Source organism: Populus nigra, chromosome 13 (genome assembly GCF_951802175.1).
Source record: "Populus nigra chromosome 13, ddPopNigr1.1, whole genome shotgun sequence".
Classification (NCBI taxonomy): Eukaryota; Viridiplantae; Streptophyta; class Magnoliopsida; order Malpighiales; family Salicaceae; genus Populus; species Populus nigra.
Window position 1 is genome coordinate 8002219 of NC_084864.1, and position 19568 is coordinate 8021786.

At 31.8% G+C, this 19568-nt stretch overlaps 1 long non-coding RNA gene across 2 annotated transcripts; it reads left to right on the forward strand.

Annotated features, from left to right (window-relative positions):
• The first annotated feature begins 266 nt into the window (after window positions 1–266).
• Window positions 267–2752, forward strand: LOC133671303 (uncharacterized). 2 transcript variants are annotated; one of them, XR_009834280.1, is made up of 3 exons: window positions 267–388; window positions 919–1003; window positions 2549–2752. It is a non-coding gene; the product is annotated as an uncharacterized LOC133671303 (long non-coding RNA). The 2 variants fall into 2 exon arrangements; XR_009834279.1 differs by lacking the exon at window positions 267–388 and having other exon boundaries at window positions 851–1003.
• The last annotated feature ends 16816 nt before the right edge of the window (window positions 2753–19568 follow it).

Consider the following 19568-nt stretch of genomic DNA (forward strand, 5'->3'; position numbering starts at 1 on the left):
TGTGTATTTTATTATGAAATTCCTATGAAAAATTTACAATTATTATTTAGGTAATTGAACTGAATTTTGTTATTATGAAAACTTAAAAGAGAATAATTATAATGTAATTTTTCTCATTTTAAAAGTATTTTTAAATTAATTTTGTTTTATATGAGTTAATATATTTGTTTCGAATTGATTTTTTAATGTATATCTACATAATATAGTATTTGTTAATTAATTTGTCCCCTCATTAAAAATACTCTAGCTCTGCCACTGTTCATAGGTGCAATGAGCAACTTCAGTAGTTCAGCCATGTAAACAAGAAGACACTAGATCAAAATGTAAATATCACTGAGAAACATGAGGAACTCTAGAAAAGGCTTGAGGCAAGTGACGAAGGACTATGGTACTGGATTTTATTGCTTAAATGTCTTCTGTTGTATTTATTGTTTTTAACGTGAGATTATGATTTATGTATCTTCACTTCAACCAGATTATGTTTTTACTTCAATGCTTGTGTGTAGAAAATCATAGAACTTATATATGTTTTAGATCAGCAAAACGATGAATCGATAGGTTGTACTTTCAAAGGAGTTGCTCAGCACTTCAACGAAGTATTCTCTGAACTTGTGCAGGGTGGTCATGGTCATTTGGTTATGATGAAGAAAAAGTCAAAGGAGCCTTTTATGTCTTAGTTTCATTTGTTCTTTTTATTTACTCCAATCGTTCATTTTTCCCTTGCTACTCTTATGCAATGCCTTGACGTTCTTCCTGTCTTTTTATTGTTTTCCAAGTTTAATTAGTATATGTTTTGGTCTTCTATGTTGAAATTTTGAGATAACCATATGAGTGCATTTTAATGGTCATGTCATACATTTGTGGTCAATCTAGATAGCTATTGAAACATTTCTATAAATTTTGTGGTATCTTGACAAGATGTTGATCACGAAGATGATAATTGTGACGATGATGGACGTCATGAAGCAAATCTGGAGGGAAATATGTTACTGTGAAAATGAAGGTATGAATATGTTAGCGCTCAGTTATACGTGTTTATTTTTTTACAGAAATGAGGAGATAGAAATAAAAAAGGACATTATGTAACATGATGCCTTAATTGCTCTTTTTCCAACTCAATCACAACTTATTGATCAATTATTTTGGATATCATCAACCATTTTTAACCAGAAAGGAAATGGACATCATTTATTGAGGAAAAAAGTAGATAAGAAATTTTATTGTAATGCAAAATTTTCCTTGTTTAACTTCTAGGTTGACGAACTATGCTAGTTGCTTAAGACTGTAGTTGGTTGATGGTTGTGAGAGAAAAACAAAAGGTGAGCTTCAGTAACAAGCTCATGTTTTTTTGGTAAAATAAAATAAGGTTTTAGTGAGTTTCTTCAATTACATTTTAGTTCGAAACCTTATTTTGCAATGACTTTCTTATGTTTTATTAAATAGATCGATCTACATTACTCATTTTTTTTCCTCAAAACAAACCTATCCTTGTATTTAATAACACTTACTATTCATTTAATGTTTATTATCATAACCATGACAAGAGATTACAGTGACTTCTAAATGATATCATGAAAATAGTTATGGATATTATCTTTTGTTATGCTTGAATTGAATTTGGTTTGGAGGCAATTTATCATTGTTCCCATGGATCTTTAGGTGACAAGTTTCGTTTTGGAATTCATTGTTGCTTATTGCATTGATAAATTTTTGTAATTGATTGTAAGGAACTAAATTTGTTGCCTAGACCCGTTATACTTTGGGTGCAAAGGCCACTAAAAGACCACAGCTGGAAATGTTTGTCATTCATACTGAACTGCTACTCTATAACTTAATGTTGAGAGTTGTAGGAATGTGGTCTATATAAATCTATCTAGAATGACATATATATTCATTACAAAGAATAGCAGGTCCAAAGACCACTTCTAAAATGGTGATTTGGTTTTGAATTGTTCATGTTTGTAAAATTCCTGCAATTTGTTAGATTTTATTGTTGCCGTTGCAATTTGTGGAATGATTTTCTCGAGGCACAACATGTTTTGACAATACATTTCTAATCCTTCTTCTTTTCAACTCGATTTCGGATGAGCTCACATCTTTATTTGCAAGAGTCATTGCAAAAAAGCATGATCTTCATAAATCTTGTCAAGAGGCCTTTAATAATCATGAACTATACTGCTAGTTAGAAAAGATATAGTTTTGCCATTACTTTATGGATTTTTGTTATCCACTATGGCTAATAATCTTTTATTTTATCTGCACAGGAATTGAAGGATCTGAATTTAGTTTAAGAGCATTTCTGGGTTTTTTTTTGTTGCTCAATTTTGTGGTTTGGTTTAATCTGTTGTTTTTTTTTTCTGGTGGTGTCCTACTTTCAGGAATATCATGTGTCGGGTATCCCATTGGTAATATTTTTTTTTGTTTGTGTACCATGTTCCAAGTTTGAGGGTTCACTTGGATTAGGCTAATGGCAGTTGGGTTTCTTGATTATCTTATGTATTCTTTTCTCGACAAGGAAACATTATCGTTAATATCTTATGTTTTGTAGGTCAAGTTGTTGAATTGCTGCATTCATTAGGGAAAAGTGGGAGGGGCTTGGTTATTATGTGCTTGAAAAGTGTATTGTGCAGGACTGCTAAGAGAGTGTGTTTGGTGTGTAAGGATTTTCTTATCCAAAACATGGATAGCGCAACCCCATACATCGAGCCCTTTTCAGTTCGAAAATTAATTGTGTTGGTAAGTTTGTTTTTCATTGTGATTTATTAATTATATATATATATATATATATATATATATATATATATATAATCTTATTCATTTGTTGTCTGCCTATTATATAATATATTGAGTGATGGGTATTTTAAATTTCTATACTGAAGGATTATTTCCTTTCTTATTTATTGCTATCCAAGCAAACAATGCACTTAACGAGCTTTTGTTCTAGGGTCCCTTAACTTTCCCTCTAAAAAACTACCTAGATTAGGGCATTTCTATGCACCGTCTCTGGCATGGATTTCCAAATGAGTCTTTACTGTTATATTGCAACTACTGACTACTAGAGAAATGTAATTGAACAGAAACTTCTTCCCATAAAATGTAGAATTCCCATGCATTTTAGAAGAAATTGTCCATCTTTTAATCTACTTCAAAGAGATTCATGTCTAGAAAGTACGGTAGTTCCATGAGTTTGTTATCTATATCATCACTTGGTCATCATACAGGTGTGTATGTGAGGTCCTTTTACTTGACTCTCGATCTTTAGAAAAATAAAGAATTCGAACAATATCTTACAATATCGAGTACCAACTCGATGTTGTGATATTTTTTTATACTAAGATAACTAAATAAAAGCAAATTAAACAATATCTTACAAAATAAAGTAATGCCTTATGAGAAATTATTTTATCAAATATTTTGGTATTATCACTCAAATTCTTTTTCAATCGATAACATAAAGTTTATCAAATGAGCTCTTGCAATTTTTATCACTAAAGAGTTTTAAAAAAAATTGTACTTTAGTTATTTTACACTCAGGAGCTAACTTTTCTGAAGTGATTAATTTATTTTCCATTCAAGCTCGTGTATTCTTTCAAAAAATAGTGTTATAACCATTCCTAATAGATGAAAGAACACTTTAAAAGTTAAAAAACAACTAAGTGAAGATTTTTTTATTTATAAATACCACTTATTCACTCCATGTGAACCACCTTACATCTTACTACACTTGATGCTTACAAATTCGCTTATCTAAAAGATTTCATTATTTTTGTAATCTTCTCAAAGTTTGAAGCTTTCCTTGTATCAAATCATAATTTCACTTTCTTGAGCTTAAACCAATCATAGCTTAAACAATCCCTCTAGATGGAATTGCTCCTAATTATATTTTATGGTTCTAGTTGTCTTGTTACCCGTTATGTCATGACCAAATTTCAATGTTAGGTTCATGTTCATCATGCTTGCCTAGTGAGATTGTACGGGGATATCCTAAACATGGTTCTAGCTATTATGTTTAAGTATGATGATTAATCTATTGGTTTTAAAAATATCCTTCATCGCTTAGGAAAATGAACCTTAAAAGTTCATCTCAAGGCTTGCAAGGTGCAAAAAGTATAGACCAAGAGAATCTACATCGGTTACTAATACCTTGTAAAATTTCATAATTTAATTCTAAGCTTAATTAAGTCTCAAAACTTATCAATTATCTAATTAAACCCTTAATTGGATTAATTAAATTAATTCCAAGCTCAATTAAGTCTCAAAACTTATCAATTCTCCAATTAAACCCTTGATTGAATTAATTAGATTAATTTCAAAATTTAATTAAACCCCAAAACTTCCAATCATGTTGCCCTTAACCCAAATTTTAATTCATTCTTCATTTATTTCATTTTACTTGCTTTTCATCATTATTATTTTTGTATCATCATTTTTATATATCCTTTTCAGTAAATAAAATAATAATAATAATTAAAATAAAATGGTCAAAAATTGGGTTATGACAGTTGCCCCCTCTTTATAATATTTACTATACAAAGATATTGGAAATTTTCATTTTCTTTTAGCTTTGTGTAGTAAATTTATAAAGAAAAGTAGATACAGAAAGAACCTTTGCTTTTTTTTTTCTAGTCTTGAAAACTTCAAAAACAATAGATTGACACACGACCTTTACAGAGAGATGTAGAAATCAATAAACAAGTCATTTGGAAGACGACCCATTTTCTTTTTGTTTTTTTATTTTGTTTTTTTTATTTTGTTTTGTTTTTTTTAATGGATCAGATTGTTTTGGGCAACTGCCCGATGATAAAAGAACGCGAAGAATTTCGCGAGTAGTCTGATTGTTCTAGGCAACCTGCCCAATGAAGAATAAAACGCAAAAAGGGTTTCGCGAGTGGTCTAATTGTTCCAGGCGACCTGCCCGAAGAAGAATAAAACGCGAAAAGGGTTTTGCGAGTGGTCTAATTGTTCCGGCAACCTGCCCGATCGGAAAAGTAAAACTCGAAAAGGGTTTCGCGAGTGGTCTAATTGTTCCAGGTGACTTGCCTGATGAAGAATAAAACGCGAAAAGGGTTTCGCGAGTGGTCAGTTTGGGGTTTAATTGAGGTCCAAATTGCAAACATTAAAATCCAAGAACCAGCTTGAAAATGGCGTGGAAATGCAATGATCCAATTACGTTTTAACCAGGGGCTTGATTGCAAAATTATAAGAATTCCAAGGACTAAATTGAAAGCAGCCTTTAGAATTAGAAAACGGGGTCGTTTTGCAATGACTGCTCACCATCTTCTTCCTCTGCAACGGCTCTGCCATTAAAGGCAAAGACATTTCATCCGTTGGCAGCAACATTTACTCATTGAAGGTGACCTGTTACAGGGCATTTAGGAGGCGGTCGTTACCACCGATTCTGGCCTTATAAAAAAAGAGGAAAAAGGAAGAAAAACTAGGGACTGAAAGGGGGGAAAATAGTGGGATTTTGGACGAGAAAAAAAAACAGGGGAAAAACTCAAGTAAAACCCAAAGGAAAAACCTAGAAAACAGAGAGGGACGAACAGGCCAAGAACCGGGGAAGAAAACAGAAGCAGGAAGAGAGGAACGCAAGCAAAAAACAAGGAAGAAAAACTCAGAAAAACAGAGGAAAACCAGAGCAAAAATAGAGGCAAAACCAGAGCAAAAACAAAGCAAAGAACCCGAGAAAGCTTGGGTACAAGGAAGAGAGAAGGAAAAAAAAACAGGCGAGAACAAGCGGGTTCTGTATATTTATATAGCCTATAAGCCTCGCGTAATTATAACACTTTTAATAGTGATTTTTTTATACACCCTATCATCATTTAAGCAACATGATTCTTAACATATTAATACCTTTGTTATTATGCTTACAATAAAAGAATATTGAAAAGAAATAGTATTTGTACCTTGTCTGCCAATCCTTCATGTCTATAGAATACAGGGGTCAGAAATCTATCCATGAAATAGACAAGAGATATATAAAAGTAATGCTTTTCAATGCTGATATTCAAACAAGAAGTGCCAAACAAAATAAATGTAACATAAAGAAACTAGTGTATAAATGAGATACACATTTGTGAAACATGCCAATAAGATCATCAATAAAACAAGACTCATATTTGAGAGTTTCAGCTCTCCACGAGAGCAAAGAAACAAGTGAGGTCAGCATTCTTTGGAATTCCTCTTCAGTTTACATTTTTTTCAGTTCACTAATATTCAAAAAAAATTCCCAATAAAAGATCTCAATAAGAATATATAACGTTTGAATATATAACGAAGTGAAAACAAAACAAGCAGTTGCCACAACATAAAAACCAAAGAAAATAACACTATATATATACTTGTAATTCTGTCATCTTAAGAAACATGAATTAAGGAACAATTTCCACGTCAATTTTAATGCATTGTACCATCATTGGGCTTGGATCATAAAGTGAGCCGACACCTTTTAATCAAGGAAACAACCAAATTCTTTCCACAACATCATATACATTATACTAGTTATGTTCCCTGCGCTCAATTGTCGACAATACTTTTCATTGTGCATGTTAAAATTTGAGTGGTGTTTTCATGAAAGGAAATGAAAGCAAATGTAAAATGAAACTTCAGGATCCACTAATTCAATCACAACTCTCCTAAAGGTACAACAGAAAACAACTAACCTGACAAGTTGAGTGCATTTAAAGCATCATCATTGAACCAACCAAATTGGCAACGCAGTAGAACACAAAGTACTAGAAATAGAGTTGAATGGGACCACTCCTAACAAAACAGGATTGTTAATCAGTTTAGTTTATGATATATATGTCTATTCTTGAAAAAAAATTATCATGTCAAAATAATATTTAGCGATACACCTTTTATTTTATAGTTTTGTTCCATCTCAGCTACGATGTTCTTCTCTTCTTTTTTTCCTGTCAATATAATAAAATTTCATTACTAAAACAAAAATAAAAATGGAGTAGCCATGGTGAAAAGCATTTTTTTAAAAAAAAAAGTTGCATTGATTGCCACAAAAAGGATAACATGAAAACTGGTAGAGATCATATAATTGTACTAGATTCTTAAAAATCATAAATAAGATTGAAAGGAAAGATATCTCTAATCTTAAGAATAACAAATAAGATTAAAAACAAATGAAAAAAAAAGGGAGATGGATCAATAAGTGATTGATAATTTCATCATCAATATCATTGAGATTATTGTTATTGTTATTATTGAAGATATTTTGTGTGGCCTTATTAGTTGAAGAAAAATGATCCATCCCTATTTGATGGTTATTCATCACCAGCATACTTGAAGAAGACAGTGAGGACATGAAATTAAGTTTTGGACTATAAATGGCATGCATATGTCTATGTAGTTGCTTAGGGTCAATTCAACATCCTGACCATAGACGCAAAGCATACCTTGTGCCAACAGACAATTAGGCAACTAATGCTCTCTTCCTCAAAGCATGGATACTTGGGATCCAACTATTCATTGCCACCTTTATAAACGCTGAGATGATTGCTGCGCTGCTATGAACACACTTGATTTTGAGGCAGAATGTCTTGTGAATATGTTTTCATCTATTTATAATAAATACATTTCTTGATATGATTTTGGTGAACTTACATGACTGAAATGTAATCAAGTGGCTTTGCTGCTGCTAAATATATAACAACATATTGTCCAACTGTTTTTTGATTCAACATATTGCTGCTAATCTAAAAATTAAGAACTGACTAAACATTTGAAAATTGAGTAATGTGAGAGACAGGCAGCTAAAATGAAAAATCCAGAGTTTTTACACTTGTAATCTTCTCACATTTCACATCCAATGTCCTGTAAGCACCATAAGTCCCATGCACAAAAGTAGTTCTTGTAACAAGCCTCTCCTGCATGTTTAAATTATAAGGTCAATCATTTTGAAGGAAGTAAATTACTTCTTATAGCTCATAAATTCAGAGAGCCAATCTATGACCCCAAGATTCACCAAGTAGATAAAACATGAGCCTAAGTGCATTAACGCAAATAGGCCACTTGCATGACCAGACCCATAAAATCTTGCAGGCCAATTCAAGCAAATTTTTATATAACCGTAGTAAACTATTACTTACTTTGAACTACAATTATCAGATATATAGTAGGTGCAGTGCAGCTCAAGACAAAAAATGTATTGGGTAGAGCAAGTGCACATAAACATCCATAAGCATAAAAAATTGAGAGAGAACTCTGTCACTTGCCTGCTCAATTTCAGAAAGCTTGGAAAATAAGTCTTTGGGAATAGACCAGTAAAAAATGTCGATGTTTTCTATGATTCTTGCCTCGTTTATGCTTTTAGGTAGCATACCAGGCCTTATTGTTAAGAATAATGAATTACTATTTTCATTAATAGCATTTAACCAGCCGGGCAACCATATGCTTCGACCTGCAATGAAGGCTGGACTATTCATTAAAGATAAAAGTACATCGAACCCATATGAAGTTTTACCATGAGCGGATTGTATCCATTGGGAAAATATGGGTTCGATCAAGATTTGTTTCTCCGGAGTATCAAAAGCAAGCATGACATCATTATGAACATAAAGTCCCAAAGTATGGAATCCCAGAAAGAGGCTGGCCCAACTTAAATGGGATATGATAGCTTCTTTATGATCTAGCATTCTTGCCAATACATTATCCTCATTCTGTTCCGGATTGCAATCTCTAATAAAAAATATAGCTCCATGAGCAAAAGCTCCTGTCATAATGAATCCTGCGATGTATTGGTGATGAGTATATAATGTAGCTTGAGTGGTAAAGTCTTGTGCTATAAACGCATAAGCAGGTAACGAGTACATGTGTTGAGCTACTAAAGAAGTAATAACCCCTAAAGAAGCTAGAGCAAAGCCTAATTGAAAATGAAGTGAATTATTGATTTGTAGTCCCTACCGGAGAGCCACTTGTGCCGGGAATTTACCTAATTTCTCTGCAATCATTTTAAGAATTGGATTCTTGAGAACCTTAGTCTTGATCTTCTGTGAACCTGTAGAACCTAATGGTGCATACCCCTAAAAAGAGCAGAAGAAAAGAAACAAAGGAAGACAAATCACCATCATAGTAATTAATATATTGACTTTTTTCCCTTAAAATGAATAGATTTATTGCATTAAAAAAGAAAGATTTATAAACAAACTAGGAGAGAGATCAATATTGCAAAGTCAGTAGCTCTTGACAAGATATTCCAAAAGATAAGACCACACTACCTAAGATTCAAACAAGAAATGCATCCACCAAACAAACATAACTGAAGGAATTGTTCACGGGCATCCAGAAAGGATGAAAGCACTTACAGTGAAGGAAAAAAGCAAATTATCAACAATGTGGTAGGCAATCTACATCAATGATCAATAAACATAGAGAGGTAACCATATATTACAACAGAAAAATACATTACTATACTCTATAGAGAAGATAAGAAAACCTCAAACAATAAACACCATCATTTGGACAGCATAAAAAACAGAAGCTAAGACATAGGCCTAAAACTTTCATGAAGAGATCAAGATTCAAAAGGACCGTTTTTAAGTTCAAATTGTAGCAATAACAGAGAAGTTGGAATCTGTCCTACAACCTAAATATTGTTCAATGTTCAGCCCATATCTCGAGTTCTAGAAGTCCAAATAACCTCATTCTTGTTTTGTTGGAAAGTTGAGACAATTCCCCAGAACTTTTATACAGACTATCTGTTCCAATTCTAATGTTAGCAATGACGTTTTCTGCAAACAAGAAGATAATAATGGTTACCAAGTCAAGAGGTGACCACCCTCTCAACAATTAGTCATCAAATCAATAGTCCTAAATTTTGGCATATGAAAGGAGGCATTTGCCATGCATTTAGGCATCTTAGTTTTCAGATCAAGATCATGTTCTTGCTCTCTTTCTTTATTTTTTTATAATGTTTAAGTTTTGCTCTCATTAATCTTTTGTTTATGTTTTTCATCATAACTATGTTCTTATCTAGTTTGTTTATGTTTCTTTTCTTAATCATGTTTAGTTAAGTTTATCATGTCAATGTGAAAAGGGTACACTAATGGTGTAAGAATAAATATAATATAAACTCAATATGGACTTTAATGTTTGATACTAACATGTTTTGTATTTGTTATCTTATTCACTCTTAATACTTTGCTTGTTAAATGCTTAATCTAGATTTATGTTGTATAACCCTTGGTACAATAAATACTTGGCACTTTCATAACCCAACTGTATGGTATAACCGACACATGTGCTATGAAAGGAACTTGATTTGTTGTTAACATAAATTAACATCATGAATACCTGACAACATTTACAACTATTAGCATTATTCGAATAAGATCACTAATGTAATCATGTTAACAATTTATAATCCAATTGGAACCTCCTTTATGCGTGGTTTCTAGTTGAGTAATAAAAAAAGTTTATACTATACTTATTTGAAATACAATTAGTGGATCCTCTAACATTGACAATTGTTTTATCCTTGTTTAATTCTTACATCAATATCCCATAAAATTCTCATAAACTCTTTGTTATATATATATTATTTGTAATTTATATAGTTCACCTCCCTATGGTTCGATCCCGGTCTTGCCGAGTTATTTATTACTTCGACACTCCTACAATTGGGAGAAGACATCAATCTTTTGTTCGTGTCAAATTTTTGGCGTCGTTGTCGGGGAGGTAAATTACTGTATAAATTATATATTTTATTTTATTTTTTGTCTTTTCTTTTCTTTTCTTTTCTTTTATCTAACTTTTGTTTTGTTTTGTTTCTTTTTTTTTCTTCCATTTTATTCTCTTCCTACACGTGCATGAGAGTTTGGTCACATACATTAAGTGGTAGACTTTGTTGGGTATCTTCATCATTTTCAGAAAATATGGTCGAAGAAGATAACCAATAGCTTCATAATGAGAATAATCGAGTTAGAACACTTAGAGAACACATGAATCCTACAAGAACAAGTGCACCCTCATGTATAGTTTTTTCTCCTGATGCATCTCACTTCCATTTTAAGCTAGACATTATTCAACTTTTACCTTCTTTTCATGGCTTAGATCTAGAAAATCCATACTAGCATTTGAGAGAATTTGAGGAGGTTTGTAACACCTATAATGACTTAAATTGTTGCATGAACACCATCAGATTAAAACTTTTTCCTTTTTTATTAAAAGATAAATATAAAACATGGCTACAAAATCTTAGGTCAGGATCCATTCATGCTTCGGATGAAATGCAACAATAATTTTTAAAGAAGTTTTTCCCTTGTCATAGAACAAACTCTTTCAAAAGACAAATCACCATTTTCACTCAAAACCCAGGAGAAATATTTTACCAATGTTGGGATAGGTATCGAGACTTGCTTAATACTTGCCCTCATCATGGTTTTGAAACATGAAGATTGATTTCATATTTTTATGAAGGGTTAACACCTAAAGATAGACAAATGATGGAATTGATGTGCAATGGAACTTTTGAAAATAAAGACTCTAATGAAGCACTAGAGTACCTAGACTTGCTAGCTAAAAATGCTTAAAATTAGGACACTACAGGCACTTATGAGGTACCAAGTAAAACTCAACCTCATACATCTAGTGGAAGAATGTACAACCTTAGGGAAGATCATGACCTCCAAGCCAAGTTTGCATCTTTAGCTAGAAAAGTCGAGGCACTAGAATTAAAAAAGAGTGGTCAATTAAAATCTGTTCAAGACATTGTGTGTCAAATATGTGAAACCAATGAACACTCAACCAATGGCTGTCCAACTTTGCCTTTTTTTCAAGGAATGCCTCCATGAACAAGCCCATGCTTTAAACAGTTTTCAAAGGCCCAATCATAACCCATACTCGTAAACATACAGCCCTGGTTGGAGAATCACCCAAATTTCAGTTGGAAGAGTGATAACAATAATGCAAAAACTTCACAGCCACCGTTTCAAGCACACCATAATTTTCAAAATTCTCATGGATATGCACCTCCTTATGCTTCCCCTTCTAGAAAAAATCTTGAGGAAACATTGCATGTATTCATTGAAAAGCAGGAGACAATCAACACTCAAAATGCTCAAACTATGGCAGATCTAAAAGATGTTATTGCAAAACTCACATCTGCTCTTAGTTTTCAGGAGAAAGGTAAGTTTCCATCTCAACCACAGCAAAATCCCAAGGGGCAGTACAATGCAAATGCAAGTAGTCCCGGAAGCCAACACATGGATCAAGTCAAATCAGTCATCACTCTTCGTAATGGTAAGGTTATTAAAAAACCCATTCTTGAACCTTGTGAGAAAGATGATGAGTCAATCTCTAAAGGTAAGGAAGGGGTTGAATCTGAACATTGCAAAGAAAAGACTGATTCCCCACCAATACTTCCATTTCCTCATGTCATGACCAAACAAAGAAAAGTCAATCACAACTCTGAAATCTTTGACATTTTCAAACAGGTAAGGATCAATATACCTTTGTTGGATGCTATTAAACAGGTACCTTCTTATGCTAAATTTTTCAAAGACTTGTGCACTGTGAAGAGAAAACTGAACATGAAAAAGAAAACCTTTTTAGCCAAACAAGTAAGTATCATTCTTCAAAACAATAATGCTTTGAAATATAAAGACCTTGGTTGTCCTACAATTTCATGCTTTATTGGAGAATATAAAATTGAAAAAGCTTTACTTGATCATGAAGCTAGTGTGAATTTACTTCCATATTCAGTTTTTCAAAGTCTCAATCTAGGTGAGTTAAAACCAACTTCTATAACTCTTTTACGTGCTGATAGATCTGTAAAAGTGCCTAGAGGAATAATTGAAGATGTGTTAGTACAAGTTGATAAATCCATTTACCATGTGGATTTTATTGTCCCACACAACCTGTTGAAGCATGTAATTCATTTCCTGTTATTATAGGACGTCCGTTTCTTGCAACTTCTAATGCATTGATTAATTGTAGGAATGGACTAATGAAGCTATCATTTGGAAACATGACATTGGAGATGAATATTTTCAACATTTGCAAGCAACTTAGAGATGATAAAGATTCACATGAAGTAGATGTTATTGAAGAATTAGTTTATGATCAATTTGAATCTACCATGAGTAAAACATAATTTGACGAATATGCAGATTTGCAAATGATTTATTCTCAAGAAGAAATCGAGGATAAGAAAGGCACCGAAAATGTTGATACGGATCTTTTGTCAAGATTGATAATAGATTCGACATTCGACATCACACCAATCGATGATTACTTTTCTGATGAATCTTTACTTTCTCTTAGTTCAATGCCTTGGTTTGCTAAAAATATCAATTTTCTTACTTCAGGATTTTTGTCAGCTCACTAGAGTACTGAAGACAAAGGAAAGTTTTTGAATGAAGTGAAATTTTATTGGGATGACCCTTACTTATTCAAATATTGTCCTCATAAAATATTTTGAAGATGCATTCCCGATAATGAGCTAAGCAATGTCATTAAATTCTATCATTTTGAGGCATGTGGGGGGTCATTTCTCATCAAAAAAGACAGCTGCGAAAATCTTACAATGTGGATTTTATTAGCCCACCATGTTCAAGGACACGCATGCATTTTGCAAAACTTGTGAAAATTGTTAAAAAGTTGATATTGGTTAAAAAGTTTTGCTTTATAATTCTCGACTCCATTTATTTCTTGGAAAACTAAGATCAAGATGGAGCGGTCCTTTTATTGTGAAACATGTGTATCCATATGGAGCTTGTGATATCGAGAATCCAAAGAATGACAATGTTTTTAAGGTAAATAGACATCGTTTGAAAGTTTACTTTGATAATTTTTCAGTTGAAAATGACTCCATTGAATTAGGTGATCCTGTATATAAAGATTGATTATTTTTATTTATTTATTTATTTTTCACATTGTTTATATGTTTCTTTTTGGTGTGACTCTTGTTTTGCTAGTCTTTCTCCAACCCCGGTCAAATGGTGGATAACGGTACTCCGTGACTCTTAGGTTGGTTCTTTCAGTTTCCAATGATAACTGATATCTGTGTATATATTTGTGCAATTCCTTGTTCCTTCTCTTTTCTTTGCATCTCTTTTCCACTTCTCATCTAAAAAAATAGACACCACTCTTGAAAAATTAAAAAATATTTTCTCGTTTTGCCTCCAAATGCGATTGCAAAAATTTACCGTGTTAGGTGTGAAAGATTGAGGTTGTTTATGAACCATGAAATTCCTGAAGATATTCGCTGGCTAATTGAAGCAAAGGTCTGATTATCAGGTGAGTCTTCCAATTCTTTCATTTCATACATGTTTGGAACAGGTAAAAGCACTTTTACAAAAAAAAACGTCGTGCAAAATAACTGAAAGTATCTGTGACAGATAGACTTGTAACGCAACATGTCGTTCTTTAAGAATGATATCTGTAAACCGTGAGGATAAAATACAATTCATTAAGGATGGTCGGAGTAAGGGGTCTTTAGATAATCTTCTATTGACTCTTGAGACGCACCTTAGTGGAGATGTGCATCATGCAATTCATGATTTATGGCTTTATTTTCATAAAGAACATGATCGACCTAGTCTTGAGAATCTGACTAAAAAAGATCATGTTTGCCAGTTTTTAAGAAAACTTGATGGGAAGCCTATCCCCGACCCATAGAGGGCGTTTAAGCCGTTTTTGGATGTAAAACCAAGGGAAAATATGAGCCACAATTACAATTACAATTTGAGTCTTAGTTTGTAAAAATTTATGTCTTTTAGCATAATATTTTATGTTTTGTTATTTCTTATATTTGTGTAAGTGTGTTTCAAGCTTGTCAGTAGTCGCTGCTTCAGGTGATGTCTTCTATACTCTACTTTTCTACCTTAGAACATTGAGGACAATGTCTCATTTTGGTTGGGAGAGAGGGTAGTAGTTGACATTAAAAAAAAAACTAACTAACTGCTTTGGTTTTTAATAAAACCATTTGACAAAAACTGTTATTACTAGGATGGCAGAGTAAGGGAGAATTTTATTGACTCTTGAGACGCATCGTAGTAAACATTTACCAATGGTTATTTGCAATATTCATAACAAAGTTTATCAGAATACTTCTTGAAATATTCAGGTTTACAAACTCTCGCATTATTATCACTTAAATCTGCTCATATACTCATTTAACAAGTATTCTTAAACCTTCATTTTCACACACACACTTTAATATATGATTATGGGTTGCATATTGGATTATTACATTGTTTATGATCTTCTGTTAAAGGTAACAACTAAGGAAAAGGGATAATATATAATTTGCAAAAAAAAAAAAACAAATTGATAATATTTATGATAATAAAAACGTAGATAAGTTTGGTTTCGTAGCCTCCCTAACCTAAGCAATTAAGCCCGAATGGGTGTTTTAACACCTAATATCCTAAAGTCAACTGACTTGGGAGCTATTGGCCTAGTGCTTGTTACATGGGTTAAGAAGAAAAGCTTAAGGGAATCAAACATTGCACTATTTACGTATCAGTATCTGCAACCCGAGTTACTAAGCTCGTAGGGGTGCCTCAACACCTAATGCCCTAAGACCAACTAGCCTGGGAGTCATTAACCAAAAGCTCGTTACATGGGTTAAAGATGCATTGTGTTTTAAGTTATTTGTGTGTGTGTGTGTGTGTGTGTGTAATTTTTTTAAAAAAGATAATAATCCCAACCCAAGGAAGTTAACCTTAGAAAAACATTAGAACATAATATTGTTTCCCCATCATCTATGTTTTCATATATTGTGCACATAAAAAGAATGTTTATTAATATCTTGTTTCAACAGTATGCAACAAATATATAAATTTAATGAGAGTTTGTTTATGTGGATAGATTAATGGAAGTTGAATGATAAATGACTTGCTTTGTGGAACTTGAAAATTGTTTTTATATTTTAACACTTTGATTACTAGGGACTAGAAATAAGCTGGTTGGGGGAGTGTGATTAGTACTTAAAAGTGTATTTTTATCAAGGTTTTATATCATCATTTTGCACTTGAAGTATCAATAACTCTTTAATTAGAGCATGTTTTATAATAACAAGTCTAATAATATAAGATACCTTTAATTTATGGTAAATGTTCATTTTAAATGCAGGCCTATATCATAAATCAAAGGATTGATTGATGAGTTTAACCACTGAAATTGAGAAGACAAAGAGAGGGCTAAGCTTAGAAAAGAGATGTTGGTTGAATTCAAATTGGAACACCATTCAATTATTGGATCATAACTGGAGTTGTAGAACTTGGACTTAGGTATGGTTTATATAGATAGAAAGCTAAAACATATGCCTAAAACTTTCATGAAGAGGCCAAGATTCAAAATGACTGTTTTCAAGTTCAAATTGTAGCAACAATAGAGAAGTCAAAATTTATCCTGCAACCCAGACACTATTCAGTGTTCAGCCCATATCTCGAGTTCTAGAAGTCCAACTGACCTCATTCATGTTTTGTTGGAAAGCTGAGACAATTTCCCAGAACTTTCATGCAGACTATCTGTTCCAATTCTGATGTTAGCAATGGTGTTTTCTGCAGACAAGAAGATAATGATGGTTACCAAATCAAGAGGTGGCCACCAACTCAACAATTAGTCATCAAATCAATACTTTCAAATTTTAGCCTATAAAAGGAGGCATTTGTCATGCATTTAGGCAGATGGTTTTCAGATCAAGATCATGTTCTTGCTCTCTTTCTTTATTTTTTTTGTAATGTTTAAGTGTTGCTCTCATTAATCTCTTGTTTATATTTTTCATCATAACTATATTCTTATGTAGTTTGTTTATGTTTTTCTTCTTAATCATGTTTAGCTAAGTTTATCATGTAAAGGTGAAAAGGGTACACTAACGGTGTAAGAATAAGTATAATATAAACTAAACATGGACTTTAATGTTTGATACTAATATGTTTTGTATTTGTTATCTTACTCACTCTTAATACTTTGCTTGTTAAATGGTTAATCTAGATTTATATTGTATAACACTTGGTACAATAAATACTTGGCACTTTCATAGCCCAACTATATGGTATAACCGACACATGTGCTATGAAAGGAACTTGATTTGTTGTTAACATAAATTAACATCATGAATACCTGACAATATTTACAAGATGCATTATTCGAATAAGATAACTTATATAATCATGTTAACAATTTATAATTCAATTGGAACCTCAATTGTGTGTGCTTTCTAGTTGAGTAATAAAAAGAGTTTATATTATATTTATTTGAAATACAATTAGTGGATCCTCTAACCTTGACAATTGTTTTATCCTTGTTTAATTCTTACATCAATATCCCATAAAATTCTCATAAACTCTTTGTTTTATTAAATATATATATTATTTGTAATTTATATAGTTTACCTCCCTATGGTTCGACCCCGGTATTGTCGGGTTATTTATTACTTCGACACTCCTACACTTGAGAGAAGACATAAATCTTTTGATTGTGTCAATAACTTCATTTTCTTCACTTTTAATCCTTAGTTGATGAAGGAGAAGAGAGAAAATCATTGGAATTTTTTTACGAGAGAGAAAGTAATCATTTAATCACATTTCAGTTAAAAAAAAACGAATATTTATATCAATAAGCTTGTCTTCTCAAGAGAGAGGTTTAATAAAGTTGTTTTTTTTCCTTTATGAACATGCTAGAAAAAATAGATTTGGTTTAATTTCTCTTATGAAATGACTTAGGGTTGGTAATTGGTTTATCAAGATTTTTATGGGTTTTTTTATATGTTTTCAAGTGAAAACAAGTAGAAAAACAAGTTTTTAGAGTCTAAAAGTTTTGCCCAAATTTTTCAGTCACTAAAGGTGATCGAAAATTGACCAATAGGCAACTTGTCACATGATTATTTAAAAAAAAAATCCTAGAGAAAATAGGAAAAAAAAAGGCCTAGCGTGACTAGGGTTTTTCCTTTAAGGTCGGACGTATTGGCTCGCTTGTTAAGCCCATCAATATATGCCTCTTTAATTCATTTATTTTTATTTTTTCTGTTTTTTTTTCTTTGCATTGTTTTTCCCTATTTTAATATTGATTAATGCCCTATCTCTTTTTTTTTAAATTGTTTTATTTACCTTTTTTTAAAATAGTGATTAATCTATTTATTATTTTTTTGTTTTATAATGCTTTCAAGAGATTAGTTTAATTTATCTTTATTTTTACATATATCTTCTATCAATTAATTGCATTTGAATTATGTTTTTATAGATATTAGTCTTACATTATTAGCAATGACAATTACTCTCTAAGAAGAAACAAACAAAAACACATATAAGAAAAGAAAAATCATTGTAAAATATTTGCATTTGCATCTATCTTGTACTTCAATTTCGAATATTAGCTTCTCGTTAAAGTATTTAATTAGTGTTAACATAAACATCTTTTCATTTCTCAATTGAAAAAATTATGATACATGAAAACGCATCTATAATGCAGTCATCCTTTTCTCTTACGTTAACTTAAAAACTTACTCGTGCTACAAGTAACATAGCTACTACATCTTGAAAATAAAATTAAATCCACTCCAAGTTGAATGGATCTTGATATTAAATTTTATTGCTAAAATATAGGTATTTGAGGTTCAAACTTCAAACATTGAATTTCAATGTTCATTCTCTTTTCTTTTTGTCATCTTTGCATTCCTTTTTTCCTTTTTCATAATTTTTACATTGATACTCTTTCTTCTTGTTGTTTTTTTTATCATAAGTAATAAGATAAAAGACACATCAACACCCATACATAAAGTAAAAATGGGCATGCAAATAGAAAACAATAAAAAAAGTTTATATCTCATAAAAAAAAATAAACATTGGGTACTAAATATATAATTTTCTCCTCTCAAACTAATACAAGTTATTATTATTTTAAAAACTTTTAAAGCATTCAACTCATTCCTACAAATAAATTAAAGAAATATAAAGGACTATTTTTATATATATATTTGAAATATAATATTCTAAATCAAATAGGTGAATTTTACGAATGAAATAAAGAGTCCCATATTTTTCCCAAAAATGAAAAAGAAAACCCTAGATGGAACTAATTAATCTTAATTTTTTTTTATAAAGGTAAGTTGTATAAAAAGAAAAAAATTATACAAAATACGAGAAGCATGCCCCCAAGAAGTATATAGTTTTGTTACTTGGATCAAAGACCTTAAAGGTAACATAAAAACAAAAGGCTAAAAAACTCACGAACTGGTTGACTGGTTCTGCAGGCAAAAACTAACCAGTAGTTGGAGTAGAAAGATAGTCATCTTAGGAGCGACTCCAAATGGCCCTAAGTTGAGTTGGAACCTAAAATCTAGGATACAAGTCTATAAGTTAGGATCTAACTAAATAAAAAATCTATGAACGAACATCTCAATGAGTCTAGAAAATATGAGAATATACTTTATTGTTCCTCTCATACCAAGACTAAGTAGTATACTATGGTAAGAGGAGGACTAATCGAGCTACAATATGTGTGAACTTCTTCCTCTTTTGGAGGTGTAAGGATGCTTACTAAAGCAGAGATTTCCATGTCATAGATGGCCATAAAATGAGATTCACGCCCAAGATATCTCCCTAAATTGA